Consider the following 13,575-nt stretch of genomic DNA (forward strand, 5'->3'; position numbering starts at 1 on the left):
ATGCGGGCGAGCAGCACCAGGTTTAGCCAGCGCGTTATATACCGTACTCACCACAGCTTGTGCTTTATGGAGCTTACCACAACCGTCGGCGCTGGGGAGCAGCTCAGCTATTTGCTGATAATTTAGAGATGATGATTACGTTTTTCCGTGGTGGCTTTTAGTTGTTTTTATTTGGTTTTGGCGATAAGAATATTCTGTCAACGCAAGCGTTCACGGGGTACAAGACACGACTTGGGCACTTGATATAATTGCGAGGCTGCAATAACAACTGAGCAGGCGTTTGCAGAGCAGTCAGCGATCCGCTCAGCACCTCAGCTCAGCTGATCTCACTTCGTTTGCGTTAAGTGGCGCACATACATACAGATACCTTGGACTATGTATGTATGTGTGTACGTCTCCGAGGTGTATACCAGTTTTGCTCGGGTGAGCATTAGACGCATAGCGCTGTATTCACTTGGATCTTGTTATATGCAAAATACACACATTAGAGCGGTTGTGAGAAAAGAGAAAGGGGTGGCCAACAACAAAGCTCAGCGGCGCAGCGAAGGTGTAATTAACTACGTAAATGCAGACCTACAAGCAGACAAACAAACGCTTTTGCTTACATACATTCGCTTGCGGGTGTGTGAGTGTGTGATTTATAAATATAAATATCACAAAGGCACATATGCTTATATTTTTATACACATTGTCAACGATAAACAAGCCACACTTAGCTGTACATGAAACGCATGAAAGCCGACATGACGCCCCCAAAAAAGTACTCACCGACATTCGTGCAAGGCACAACGCTGATAAGCGGCTCCAATTATTGGCAACCAGCATGAAGAAAATAATTACAATTATGTCGCTCCAGCTGATTGAAGAGCTGATATATCAAAACTGTACACCCTCGAGAAATTACGCAGTTCAAAGTCACCACATGGATTTAATGGTAGCAAAACGAAGAATATTTTATTTTCAATTTTGTTGTCCTCTATATTTCGCCACCCATTTTCCTAAAGTTTTGAATTGGAATGCGTGACTGCTTGTTTTTTTCCATACAGTTTTCATTTGATACCTCTTTAAAATGCTACGGCTTATTAAAATCTAAATAAAAACACAATGAATTTACTGCCAAGAGATAAGATGCTGCAGTGGGTATCTTCCCACACATAACAATTTTCTACATACTCTTACAGTGGCGGACAAAAGTCTATTGTGTTGATGCAGTTTTATTATAATCTTGTTTCTAACCATAATAAACTAAACAAGTCAGGAAGCGCTAAGTTCGGATGTAACCGAACATTTTATACTCTCGTAAAGTCAAATGGTATACTCGTTTTAGATTTCTTTGTGGATCTTGTCGTTTTGTTCTAAGTTGACCGATATTTTTGGTAAAAAGTCAACTATAGTGGTTCAAATATTCAGGCTTGAAATATTTAGTTCAATTCAGATAATTTTTGGTCACAAGGTGGCATACTTTAAACGTATTATTCACGCAAAATTTTTACGCCGATATAATCATTGTTGCCTGATTTGCATACTGGAAAGTGAAAAAATGAGATGGAATTTAAAATGATGTTATACGGGAAATAGGCGTGGTTGTAATCCGATTTCGCCCATTTATACTATGTACTATAATATAGAAATATGAGAAGAATATTATGTACCGAATTTGGTTGAAATCGGTTAAGCAGAACCCAAGATATGGGTTTGCACCTAAAAGTCGGCGGTGCCATGCCCACTATCTAATTTTAAGGGGGCGGGACCACGCCCACCAGGAGTATAAAAAAATTTATTATTTAACATAAAACAACAAAGTTATGGAAGAAAAACCGAACATTTGATTTGACAAAAGTCTTTATACAGTATAAAAATAACATATTTTAGTGTGAAAACTTTACTTAAATCTAGATATTATTGTATTTTAGGATTTAGTTGGGCCCCGTTGGCATTTTCAACTTCTTGAAGCTGCCTTGGCATCGATTCTACTAAATTAGGCAACTCTGCAAATATAATGGTGTTCAAAGCTTCTATTATGAGCTCTTGGAGTATAACAGCGGTAGAAATATTTTTTTCTAATGCTTCCCTCCAAAATTTCTTAGACAAGTTCAAAATTTATTCCAAACTGGGCTTTGAGGTGGCGTGTTTCATTGTCTGGGGCCATTATAAAGCACCCAATACTTAATAATTTGCACACTATCCTTTGGATCGTTATCTTGCTTGAAAATTCAAATGGAACAGAGATCCAATTTATATTCCAGCAGATATTTCCACTTGTAACAATCGATATTACTCTCAATAAAAGCTAGAATTCCAATTCCAGAGGCCGCAACAGCTCTCCAAACCATTATGCTGCTGCCATCATGCTTTACAGTTAGTAATTCTTCGGATCAAGCTCAGCCTTAATTTTTCACCAAACTTTCTCCCTTCCACTGCCACCAAAAATATTGAACTTTGAATCTTCTGGAAATATAATATTATTTAGTTTTTAGACTCGTCTGTACCGTTGCTCGACTTTAGTTTAAAATTTTTAAAATTTCACCACATAATTTTTCTCTTTTCCGTTTTTATTACCAAATTTCTTATGTGAACTGATATACTGGGGTGTATGGAGAAAGCGTTTTTTTTGTTAGAGTCCACTGCGCTTGAGTTTTGCGAAGACCAATATATCGGTATAATTCTGCACAATTTTCTACAGCATAGTCGGATTCGTCATACCAACAATACTACTGGAACTATTTGGCATTTAGAAGGCATTGGCAACCAGTACCAAATAATTGTATTCCTAATCACATGACTGGATATATTTTCTAATGGTTATACAGTTTACTTGTCTGAATTTGTATCTAATATATTGGGATATTATTGTTTAAGCCAATTCTTAGATTTCCCTAAGCTACAGCTATAATTTAATTTGTACAACAGTATTATGCCAAGAAATTTTATCTATGTAACTGGGCTCCGTCTAAACATGAAGGATTATGTTTCGAGTTCATAATATTTACTCAAGATATTCTTTCTTTATACAAACTATAATTCTTATAACGGTTAATATGTTCAAATGTGCTAAATGCAAACTCAGTATTCTATTGAAGATTTTAAGTTGGCAATATATTTTATAAAAATTTAGGAATTTGGCAACTGATCTTGACATGTTTTGAAATTTTTTCAATTAGAGGGAACCTACAAAATCTGTGTCATGCTAGTTGTAAACTACATGTCTATGATAACAACTGAAAAGTCTACATTTAAACATCTTCATGAGAATATATCAAATAAATAGTTTTAGGTAGCAAAAGCTGAGTAAAGTAGCAGATATGGATATTGAACTGTAATGCGAACGGAGTAGCATGTATATACTGATCAGAAATTTAAAAATTCGCCTGAAATATGTGCGTATATTTGTTTTCTACACACCCATCATCTGGCAACATCTACCAAACCAAATTCATCTTTAACAAGAGCTACTCTAAACGTCAATGAATGAAGAAATTGTAATTCTCCATACTTCCCTTTTTTATGGACGACTGGACATGGAGTTAATTTTTGCTCTATAATTCTATGTGTGAAATTGAAATTACCTGCAGCGGATTGAACTTGATCAAGCTTCCGGCATTAACTGGTTGAATGGAAAAGAAAAACAAGAAAAAACGTTAACTTCGGTGGCACCGAAGCCGTTATAATCCTCATAAGTGCAATTTTTATAGCATAAAAGGGTATAAAATTATTTTTATCTTGAGTTTGATCGGACGAATTGATTTGTATGACAGCTATATGCTATAGATGTCCGATCTGAACAATTTGTTTGGAGATTATAGCGATGCTTTGAATAATGATCTATTCCAAGTTTCGTGAAGATTTCAGAACAAATAAAAAAGTATTCAATACTGTGTGGACAGTTTGTGTGACAGCTATATGCTATAGTGGTCCCAATAATAGCACTTGCGACAAATGAGCAGCTTCTTGGTGAGCAAAAGACGTAAGCAATTTCAGATTGATATCTCAAAAACTGAGGGACTAATTCGCTTATATACAGTTATATATGTTTAGGGTATAAAAACTAAATCTTTCAAAAACAACCGAAAAAGCCTCAAAAAATTTGTTGATCCTACCAAATCGAATCGAAAAATTTAGACCTTAATTACCAGTTTAACGTCCGGAAGAGAAAAGGTATGGAAATGTTATGTTAAAGCAAATAGTGATGTATGATATTATATAAAAATCATAGCTTCTAGGAAACTTGCCTAAATAACTGGTACAACTGTTATTCATCTGATTTTTTTTAATGTATTTAACGTTGATGCAGATCTCGACAAGTATTTGACCGTTGAGTGATGGCATGATCGGCCTCTTGACTAGTTTGTAAATGCTCAGCTGACTGGTTTGCTCACATTGTCGCATTGTGTTTCTCTGCAGTTATATACCTGTCGTCTGGTGGCTGTTCAGCCGTTCTGTGATTTAGCATAGCTTGCGAACACACGAGCACATCTGTGCGAAATTTCCAACAGCCACAAGTAGCCAAGTTGAAAATATAACAATTTCTGATAATACGTCAGCAATGGCAACAAATTGTCCACATTTCATCACAACAGTCCCAGTTTCGTTGCGCACGAACAAGCTTGGCAAACCATAAAAGCCAAAAAACGCCGAGCAGTTACCAGTCGTGCGATAACAAATAACAGGCAGCTGCATATAACCGATGACGGTACCGACAACAAGAAACAATGAACCGTTGTCTGTTCGTCTGTCTTCTAATAACATTAAAATGGCACAACTAAATAAAAACAAAATCGGCAACTAAAAATGCGAAAAATACACAAACTTGGTAAGAACTGTAAACTGAAGGACCAAGGCGTCAGAAGCATCGATAGTAACTTGATGTCAACTGCCAGCTGTCGACGGCTACCGACCACTCGTCAGTCGACCAATTGACTGACTCACTACCGGGTATTCAATGCAAGCGGAACGGCATTGCACCTAACTATTTGTGTACATATATAGTTTGAAGCAGTCGACCAAGCGGTGGACAAATACGAAGATGGATCGCATAATATCTAACGCAAGGCTGTAGTGAAGCCGCCCATGCGCAATTCATTGACGTCGGCGGTTTGTTTTTAGGTTTTTGCGGTGTTTTCTAATGAATCAGTTTCGTTTAAATTGTAAAAAGTAAAATAGTTCATGCCGTAATATAAGCTGACGCATATGATTAATGAAGATTCTTAAAGTTTGAAATATTACTAAATACGAAAGTTCTTTTAGCTATTACAAAATTGTGTACGCTTATATCGTACGTTTCGATTCAACGACCGTCTGTACGGAAGAAGGTCGTAGACTTCTCACCTGTGGAAATGGTTTCCCGACTTTTAGTTAACTATGTATTCACCTTATTGTTCAGTTTGCAAAAATCAGATAAGATCTTTATGTCATAAGTCACACTCCATCCAAAACTTTTAAGGAACTTCTAACTGTATTAACGAGATATATCTTCATCTGTTTGTGGCTCTGGCACCAGTATTACAATTAGAGCTGTTCTATGTTTAAATTTTACTTTTAGTCAAAGTTATTTTATCAAACTCCCTACATGGAAACGTAATAGAGACTTGACTTTCGCCAAGTTTTCAGTATAAGTGCTCTCAGAGAAACAAGCAATGGCTCGGTCACGGACAGCTTAGGGGAATTGTGTTCCCAGCTGAGGACTACAACTAAGTTGTCCCAGACCATTCAGCTCCTTCAAGGGTTGTTTGAAGCAATGGACCCTAGAGGAACACCTCAGATCTTGGAACACTAGCAACACAGGGTTATTTGGGGTAGAGACAGATCAAAAAGCTTCTAGTTCTAGGCAAACGAGACCTTAGTAATATGATAGGGGTCATCACAGGGCACCTACCCTTAAGATTCTATGTTCAAGAAATTGGAAAAGTGGTAGAAGTGGAGCGGCGGAATAAAGAGCATGACTGGAGGATGCCCTGCAATGCCCTGTCTTCAGCCGGCTGAGGCGGGATATCTTCCACTGCTCCCAATGCTCCAATTTAAGAGGCATTAACCAGCTGGAGTGGAAAATTTTTTTTTTTACAAATACACTGAGATTGCTAGATAAGGCTTAATTTGGTTACCACCCGGAAGCACAATGGGCCTAATGATGACCTAAGTGCGATCGTCTGCGGTCTGGTGCTCCTGCACCTCCCTTTTCAACCAACTAACCAATAACGAGAAAACTCAAACTAAGGCCCTTAATTCTGTCAATTGGGCCACTTCTTCTTAGAGGTGAAATTTCTAAAAATTCTTCGTACCTTCCATTAAAAAACAGTACTGAAATAGCTACAACTACTGAGAACTGAATATATGATACCTGGGACCTGAAAATGAACACCCCTTTAGGATTCCTAAAGTAAAAGTGACTCAACTATTTGAATAAATTAAATAAGATGCAAGAACCCATAGTTAATAAGTTTCCGATTTTAAAACCGTTTGATAAATTTCAGTTGGAAGAATTCTTCTGCTAGATTTTAAAGCTCTGCTGCTGAAAAATGTATATACGTACATATTAAACCCATGGTATAATTGATAGATTTTTCCGAATTTATTTCTCAATTTTTCTCTCATAATATGAATTGTTCAATCTAACGAGCAATCGAATCAACAATACAAATTCGACTCTTTGTCTATAGCAACTGCTTTTTTAACCCAATAAAATTAATCAAAACTTGCTAAAGAAACGAATATGTGTATAAAAACACGAAATGCATACTCGCTCATTGGCAACCTTTCGGGTCAATAAAACCTTAAAAATTTGTCAAATACCAAAACGGGCACACATACCAAGAAATGCAATGCACAAGAGCATGAAAAACAAGGAGCGGTAAGAGGAACGCCACACACATTTAGAGTCAGTAATAAATTTACGTGTGTTAAGACAAAATAATGATCGTTAAGGTGGACGGTGGGGGCAGAGGATAATGCCGGCTTCGTTTCGAATACTTTTTGCTTACCAACACCTTTGTCTTTGCAAGCGCATTTGTTTTTGTGGAACAAAATCAGCTTCGGGCTTAGCTTGCAGCATTTTCTGTGGTCGGACGTGCTGGTATTTTCCGAAATGCAGGCGTAGCAACAGCCAAAGCAACAACCACTAACCGCTGACCGCGTTGCACACTGTAACAACGCAACAACTGATTTCACTGCCTCGCCGATAAACGCTAGCAAAACAGAGCTTGTTGTATCTTTTTGTAGGAACAAATGTAGATGGGCAATAAAAAGTGAAAGAAACACAAATACTCGCGTGAGTGTGAAATTGAAAGACAAACAAAGCGAATTACAATAAAATTAAAAACATAACATAAAAATATCAAACATTACGTGACACTTTGGCACTTGGGCGAAGGTGCAGTTCCGAGACTAAATCACGTTTTTGCGGCAATTCAACAATATTTTAGGCAAACTGACTGTTTGACTCCTGTGATGCGAGTGCTCTGCCGTATCGCAAACTCAAACAGATTAAGAACGAGCAATCAGCAATCAGCACCCAACAATAGAATAACGGCATTCAATAGGTGGTCAATGCAGACGCACCCTGTATGTCGAGTTGCTAATGGCGACATTAAGTGCACGTGCTCCAACGAGCTGTCGATTATATTGTATTTCTTAACTTTGCACGCAGTATTGTTGTTGTGATTGATAACACTTTTGCTGACACGTTGCTGTAATTGGTGTTGCATTGCATTGTTTTCATGTTGTTTATAAGTTCGCAGCTATTTTCGCTTGCGCTTATTCTGATGCCTTGACTGATGTTTTCCTCGTTGCCTCAACAGCGATTCTCTTATCTACTAGGAAATTTGCGCTCTCACAAACAAAGCAATTATTCTTAATAAAGTTACGATCGTAATAATTATATTTTTACTTTGTATTTTTTAGATTTTCAATATTATGGCCCTGCAAATAGCCTTTATCAACACATAAAGTGGGAAGCATCTGGATTTTGTTGTTATTATTACAAAATGTCCAGCGAGCCCAGTATTTTGGTAAAATATTGATTCAAAATATTCAGAGACGCGGTATCTCTTCTAGCATAAGTGCTATGTCGATATAATTTAATCACTGTTTAATAGATGTCGTATATCCCAATTTGATTTATCCTAGTTTTTATATTCTTCACTTCTTGAAATGCCGTGGTACCAGCCTTCGGTTTTACGATGTCATAACATAATATGAGTATTTTTTTGTTTTTAATAAAATGTCCTGGATATTTCTAAAAATTATAAATTTTGTTAGTTTTGTTGTTAAGGCAAAAAAGGCTTAATAGGGGCCGAGAGCTTTCATACTAACTGACCGATCAAGTCCTTGCATGGAAACCTTTTTTTGGACAGGTATCTTCATGGCATACCGTTCCCTCGACAGTCGGGTCTAAGTAACCGCAACGGACCCGAATTTTTATCCGGCCAAGAACTGTCAACTCAGCATCATTCCTCGAAATTTCTTCAGGAATGTTTTCTGTCGCTACTACAACGACAACATGAACTTTGGCACAGATTATCATCCTAGGCAATGGTATTAACTCTGAAAAAATTATTCAAACCGAACCACTATAGCATATACGTAGCTGCTGACCGATCTAAATCAAGTTCTTGTATGGCAACTTCTTTATTTAGCAAGGGTATTATAGCTGTTGTTTTTTTCTAGGCTACCACATTTTTATACAATTGTTTTGAACGTTTTATGATGAAGAATATATATGGTAACATATTGTGCTAAAGTTGCTTGAGTACAGTCATGACGCGCGTTCGTCTCTCGTTACGTCAATAGTAGAAGTAAATATTGAGGTTTGCGATATTTTGCTAGACATATTAAAGTTTTCTGACAGGTCTAAAACCTCGCTTAGTTTTCTTAATCGACATATGACCAGCCTTAAGCCTTATAAATAAGTTCGATATGAATTTTCAACTAAATGATTTGCAAAACTGAAAATATGTATGAATCTCCTGAATTTCCATTTTACGGAATGTCAAGTCTGCACATCTTCTATACAGATATCATTGAAGTTAATTTCTTCTAAAGTGTCAATCTAATTTGCTAAAACTATCACTTCAGCTGCGAGCTCTTTTTTCCACTCAAATATGTCAAACTGTGTGCCTGAAATAGTGTTATTGCAGAGAGTTCTTATTTAATACTTTAATATGAAGGAAACTTCGACGAAAGTGATCGTATTTTAATAGAAGTTTATGGTGAGCATGCTCTACCTTAGTGAACGTGGCAAAAGTGGGTTGCACGATGTAAAAGTGGGGATTCTGGTTTGGAAGACGAAGAACGATGTGCGGCCAAAAAAATTTGAAGATGAGGAACTAAAGATGAGCATTACTCGATAAAGATTGTTGCAAAACACAAGAAAAACTTGCAATATCTTTGGGATAACCTCAAGCAGCCCTTTGCTAACCTCAATGCGTTTAAAAATAGCAGGATACATTCAAGCAAGGAAATTGGGTGCAATATGAACAGACGTCAAAAAGAAGTCGTTTTTCCATCGGATTGTGACTGGTGATGAGTCTACTATAAATGCGTTACACATCTTCCTTTCTGTGTAATAGGGGTTAAAACTGGGGCAAAAGTGTACCAGAAGGAGGTTTTAGAAGGTGTAGTTAAGCAATACCATACTTCCAGCAAGATTCCGCTGTCACATACAAGGCAAAACCACCCAGCAGTGGCTTGAAAGCATTACTCCCGGTTTCATAGCTGCAGATAATTGGCCGTCTAGAAGTCGAGATTTGAATCCATTGGACTATAGTTTGTGGTCAGGGTTGGAAAAAATGGCCTGTCAAATACCCCTCTGAAATTTGGAGAGCCGTCAAAACCTTTGTGTGTGCTACTATTCATCGATAGCCGAGTGTGGCCTTGCGTGAAAGCAAAAGGTGACCATTTCGAATGAAATTCTGTATATTGCTCATTTAATATACATATGCATTATTAAATAAAATTAACTCTATTAAAAAAAATATTATATTGTAGTTTCACTTTGATAACAGCCTGAGCTTGTTACAGCACTTATGGCATGACTAAGTAGCTATATACCCAATATGTACATTTTATTTTATCTGAGCGCAAATCAAAACAATGAGGCATTTATGACAATAAACAAAGCATCAATATGAAATCATCAACCACAACAATAGAAGTTATCTAACTTAATCTCACTTACAAGTATCTATAATATATGTACATATGTATGTATGTGTGTATGTAAGTCTATTAAGTACATTTTTATTAGCCCAAAGAAACCGAAAATAATTTCCAGTTTTTCATTTTAATTCAGTTACCTCGTTTTTAAGAGTGTTTACACAAACATACTATATATTTACGTACATAAAGCCATACATACTTTCATGCAAGTGTTAAAGTAATATACATAGATATATGTAATGCATCCTCCTTATGCTCCTCTCTCTCTCTGTTTTCAACCTGAAAGTGAACAACAATCATAGTAACAAGCTAAACGGTAATGTAACAACAACACATCGCGGAAAAATAAATAGCATGCAATGGTTGTCACACTGCCAACAACAACAACAACAATAACGACAGCAAACTTAGCGAATAATACGAATGCATTTGTGTGGCTGGCGCTGTACACTGAGAATGTATGCGAGTCTGTGTGTGTGGGAGAGAAGAGGTGAGAACGAGAGGAGATCGAACAGTGGGTACGAGTAAATCGCTTGAAAATATATGTATTTAAAGTTAGTTGGGCTCATTGGAACTCATTGTCGTGCTGACACTGGCACCGACTGGTACAACAACAACAACGAAGAGGTTTCTACAAGTTTGCCTGAATGTGTTCGCAAAACCATATCCATATGTTCACATTCGCACATAAATACTATTGTAGTAATAATGAGTGTATGTAAGTTTATTTGAGTGCTTGTATAAAATAATGTACACTTTACAACAATAAAAATTATACAGTTTAACACGACCGTGTCGTCCAATTCAGCATCTTGACGTCGCAGCGTCACTGGGCCATTGAGAAGTGTTTGATTATTTCGCGGACATGCGAACTCTAAGTATGTACAGACGTATTCGAAATAATAAGAACAACTAAAGGTTAAATTTAAATTAAATTTTCGAATCTCGGCTACATAAGTGTTCATTACAATCTAATATTCTTATATAGTACTAATTTGTGCAAGTGGGGAGTTTAATTTATTGTTATTGATGGAGGGGTAGTCACAAGCAAACTTCTCATACGCAGGATGAGCAGATCACAAAAATCGTGAAAAGTGTCCCATTTATGACTGCCATGCAGGTAAAAATAAATTGGAAATTCCAGCATCAACTTCATATAAAAGAAATAGGTTGATCTCTACTAAACTAAAAGCACGTATTCCAAGAAAAGTACATTTACTGAAAAGTGGGCACATAAAACGGCTATTTAAATTTGCTCGAAAGTTTGTTGGCGAACCTCTGCCAGTTTGGCACAAGATTCTATGCACCGATGAGACCAAATTTGTTCAGTTCGACTGTGGTAAGAAAAACAATATGTCAGATGATCTCCTAATCAACAAGTCATTGCAAAATATACAACGAAGGCTATAAAACATGGATGCTTCAGCTGAAGTTTTAAGGGATGCTTTTCTTGAAGTGGTGTTGAGCCTCTAGCAAGGATCACAAGAACTAGGAAAACCATGTTAATAATAATCTGGAAGACCCGGTTCTAACTTATGTCAAAGATGATATGCCATTTCAATGGGTATTACAACAAGAGTATGACCCAAGGCATATCTTAAAAGGAGCTAAGGAGAAGTTTCGTAGCTAAAATATTAATATTATATAATGGATTGGCCGGCGTGATAATTAAAAGTAATTAAAAATCGTTAAGGAACAACTTAATACAAAATATAAAGACAGTCGGGTACATTTCTCCGCAGTAAATAAATCTTCGTATAACCATTTATATTTTGTTCTTATTTTTTCGAACAGACTGTTTCGGGCTCAAAGCAACAAAATCCGCCACAAAAAATATTTAACGTGCCTATGATAACCAAGTTTGCATTTTATAAAAACTCTAACCATACACAAATGTTTGTCGAAAAAAAATTTAAATTGGCAAGTTTGGCAAACATTTTATTCAAGGATTTCTATATCTATATATCTAAAGAGTCAAGAATAGTAACGGGTGTGTTTTTTAGACGAGCGAGGCAATACTTTTTTCGGAGTTAGTACTTTAGACAGCTGTTACTTGATTTACTCTTATTTTGGTTTGCCATTTCATAATGAACACACTCACTCTGGAACAACAACGTGCAGATTTATTACCAAAAAAATGGTTTCGCACCATGTTTGCGGGCTTAACATATCCAACTTGTTGAAGAATTGAAGTCGAAGAACCTTCAAGCGCGTCGCACTTTAGGTGAATGGGCCCAAAACTAGATGGCCACCGTCCTGATTTGCACAAAAAAGTTTTTTTCAGCGATAAAGCTTAGTTTTGGTTGAATAGGTACGGTTATAAACTTGGAGCCACAAGCCATTGGTACATCCTCAGAAAGTCATTGGTCCATATTTCTTCTGAAATGAAACTGTCCATAATATTACAGTCAATGGGGAACGCTATAAGATATGCCTAAGACGATTGACGCCTTAGAAGAGAATATTCGGCGCGTTATTCCTGACATACGTCCCCAATAGCTGCAAAAAATGGTCGAAAATTGGTCATCTCGGCTGGAAATTATTCGAGTCAGCCGCGGCGATCTTTTGCCCGAAATAATTTTTAAAATATTATTGCAAACCCTTATCTTAACATTAAATTATAAGCGTTTATTACTTCTTGAAAACAACATGTTTAAAAAAAACCCTCCTTATTATAGTGCGCCCTCGATAAAAGTAACTGCTAAATATACGGGGTATTCCGTTGAACAAGGTTGTTGCAATAACATTATCCTAATAAAGTTGAAGTTCCTGAAATGAGAATATAATATGGAAACTAAAGTACCACACGTAAAAAAATAATTCGACGGCAAAGAAAGAGAAATATGTATTTGTTTTAAAAAATTTAAACATTTTCATTCATATTTTCTAGGTGCTACATTTTTGTCGGCGCACAAACTCTCTCAACTGTTTTCTACTGATGACGAGTTTTCTTCCATTGATTTCCATTGAAAACAACTGATAAGAGATTGGTGGCTTAACATTTTGTTTGGAGTTTTGGGCGGGAGGGCTTGCCAATGTGCTTTCACTTTCGCTACAGATGTCTTCTAAGTATTTCAAAATTATTGCAGATCGGGTATGGGCAGACATTTTTCTGTAATCCAATTGTCTTCTTTACTTGATTTGGAAACTGTGTTATAAATATACCCTGAACAGAGCATATTAAGTTTACCACAATGCCATTTTGGGGCTTAATGAACTTACTCGTTTCCGACTCACAACTCGATACGAATCTTTCAAATTATATTTTTTCTTTTTGACTCTAGCAATTGTTGATCATTCTCAAAGCGACATGACTGATGCAATTTTACTCGATTATCAGCCCAGATTTCTGCCTTCCACTTATAGGCAGCTTATGAAACTGGAGAATGAAACGAAATGGTTTGAAAATTGAGTTTACGGAAGAAA

The 13,575-nt window shown here is 36.6% G+C and overlaps 1 long non-coding RNA gene across 2 annotated transcripts; it reads left to right on the forward strand.

The window, feature by feature from the left end:
* Nucleotides 1–10,410: 10,410 nt before the first annotated feature.
* Nucleotides 10,411–13,189, forward strand: LOC118680873 (uncharacterized). 2 transcript variants are annotated; one of them, XR_004976479.2, is made up of 4 exons: nt 10,411–10,639; nt 10,705–10,867; nt 10,930–11,027; nt 13,040–13,189. It is a non-coding gene; the product is annotated as an uncharacterized lncRNA (long non-coding RNA). The 2 variants fall into 2 exon arrangements; XR_011395924.1 differs by lacking the exon at nt 10,411–10,639 and having other exon boundaries at nt 10,646–10,867.
* Nucleotides 13,190–13,575: the final 386 nt, after the last annotated feature.

This window comes from Bactrocera oleae, chromosome 4, assembly GCF_042242935.1.
Source record: "Bactrocera oleae isolate idBacOlea1 chromosome 4, idBacOlea1, whole genome shotgun sequence".
NCBI classification, from domain to species: Eukaryota; Metazoa; Arthropoda; class Insecta; order Diptera; family Tephritidae; genus Bactrocera; species Bactrocera oleae.